Source organism: Tribolium madens, unplaced genomic scaffold (assembly GCF_015345945.1).
Source record: "Tribolium madens isolate multiple individuals breed KSU strain unplaced genomic scaffold, Tmad_KSU_1.1 Scaffold_71;HRSCAF=194;Tcas5.2_LG6, whole genome shotgun sequence".
In the NCBI taxonomy this organism is placed as follows: Eukaryota; Metazoa; Arthropoda; class Insecta; order Coleoptera; family Tenebrionidae; genus Tribolium; species Tribolium madens.
The window spans coordinates 7,996,766-7,999,232 of NW_025401041.1; positions in this window are offsets into that span (position 1 = coordinate 7,996,766).

A 2,467-nucleotide genomic window follows, 5' to 3' on the forward strand; every position below is an offset into this window, starting at 1 on the left:
TCCAAAAACGTGAGATTTTATTATAAAAACTTGCTTAAAAGCTTTTTCGACCAAATTTTACGTTTTTTCGACTTATTTTTGTTTGAATTTTGTATTTTTTTTGTAGCTAAATAACGTGCTAAAACGATCAAAAAATGCAAAAATTATCTAGTTTTTTATTTAATATGTTAATTTTTTGGTTTGTTTTAGCAAAATCTCCCTAAAAACGTGAGATCTTATTACAAAACTTGCTTAAAAGCTTTTTCGATCAAATTTTACGTTTTTTTGATTTATTTTTCTCTGAATTTTGTAATATTCCAGTATGTTTAAATAAAGTTTATCATTTTTTTTTTGTTTTTAATTTTAAAAACGTGCTTGAATACTCAAAAAACATTACTTTTAGTCTCTTTTGATGAATTTTTGGCTTGTTTTTAACGCACCAATTACGTTTTTAGCTAAAAAAAAAACGTGCTAAAACGATAAAAAAAATGCAAAAATTATCTAATTTTTTATTTAATTTGTTAATTTTTTGGTTTGTTTTATCAAAATCTCCCTAAAAACGTGAGATCTTATTACAAAACTTGCTTAAAAGCTTTTTCGATCAAATTTTACGTTTTTTTGACTTATTTTTGTCTAAATTTTGTAATTTTTTAGTATGTTTAAATGAAGTTTAAAATTTTTTCGTTTTTAATCTCAAAAAACGTGCTTAAATATTCAAAAAACATTACTTTTAGTCTATTTTGTTGAATTTTTGGCTTTTTAACGCAATAATTGCGTTTTTAGCTAAAAAAAAAACGTGCTAAAACGATGAAAAAAATCCAAAAATTATATAATTTTCGACTTAATTTGTCGTTTTTTTTGGTTTGTTTTAGCAAAATCTCTACAAAAACATGAGATATTATTACAAAAACGTGTTTAAAAGATGTTTCGACCAAATTTTACGTTTTTTCGATTTACTTTTGTCTGAATTTTGTACTTTTTGAGTCTGTTTACATAAAGATTTTTAATTTTTTTGTTTTTAATCTCAAAAACGTGCTTAAATACTCAAAAAACATTATTTTTGGTCTGTTTTGTTGAATTTTTGGCTTGTTTTTAGCGCAATAATTGCGTTTTCAACTAAAAAAAAAAAACACGCTAAAACGATTAAAAAATTCAAAAATTATCTTTTTTTTTATCTTTGTTTTTTTATTTTTTTTGATTGGATACGAAACAATGGTTTGTTTTAGGTAAAAATTTGAGAACGAAATAAAAACGTGGAATTGATTGTTTTTACTTACAATACAATAAATGAAAAACAATTGTTTTGTAACCCAATAATTGACCAATTCATTACGAGTCACCTTCAATTTATTTATCTGAAAAAATTTTTCCTTACCCAAATTTGATCAAAATCTAGCCTTTTTTTTTCGAAATGTTGCCACTTCACTGAATACAGGAAACTGTAACCTTTAAGTTGGTTCAGGTTTAGGCTAACATTTTGTTGTTTTTTTAGTAATTTGTTTTACTTTTTTGTTTCTTTCTCTCTTCTTTACTTTATTGCGAAATTGCTTTTTTAGCCAAAAAAAACATCATTTTCAAAATAATTTGTTGAACTTTTTGTTTGTTTTAGCAAAATCGGGGGAAAAAAAATAGTTAAAAGCTTTTTTGACCAAATTTTCTGGTTTCTCAGCTCATTTTGGTTTAAATTTTCCTCAAAAAGTAATTGAAATAAAGTAAATAATTTAAATTCCTTTTTAATGTTTCAGTATGTTTTCAAAATAAATAAGCCTTTAGTTCAAAAACGAAGCAAGTCGAGCGAAACAAGCTGAGAAATAATACCAATTTTGTAATTTTTGAGTTTCTTTAAAAGAAGTTTTTTATATATTTTGTTTTTTATCTCAAAATCGTGCTTAAATACTCAAAAAACTTCATTTTTAGTCAATTTTCTTGAATTTTTGGTCTGGTTTTAACGCAATAACTGCGTTTTTAGCTGAAAAACGTGCTAACGTGATTGAAAAAATGAAAAATGATTTAATTTTCATCTTAATTTGCTTATTTTTTGGTTTGTTTTAGCAAAATCTCTAAAAACCTGAGATTCTATTACAAAAACTTGCTTAAAAGCTGTCTCGACCAAATTTTACGTTTTTTCGATTTACTTTTGTCTGAATTTTGTACTTTTTGAGTCTGTTTAAATAAAGATTTTTAAAATTTTTCGTTTTTAATCTCAACAACGTGCTTAAATACTCAAAAAACATAGTTTTTAGTCTATTTTGCAGAATTTTTGGCTTGTTTTTTGCGCAATAATTGCGTTTTCAGCTAAAAAACACGCTAAAACGATCAAAAAAATAAAATATATTTAATTTTCAAATTAGTTTGCTTATTTTTTGGATTGGTTTAGCAAAATCTCTCCAAAAACATAAGATTTTATTACAAAAACTTACTTATAAGCTTTTGCGATCAAATTTTACGTTTTTTTTGACTTATTTTTCTCTGAATTTTATAATTTTTG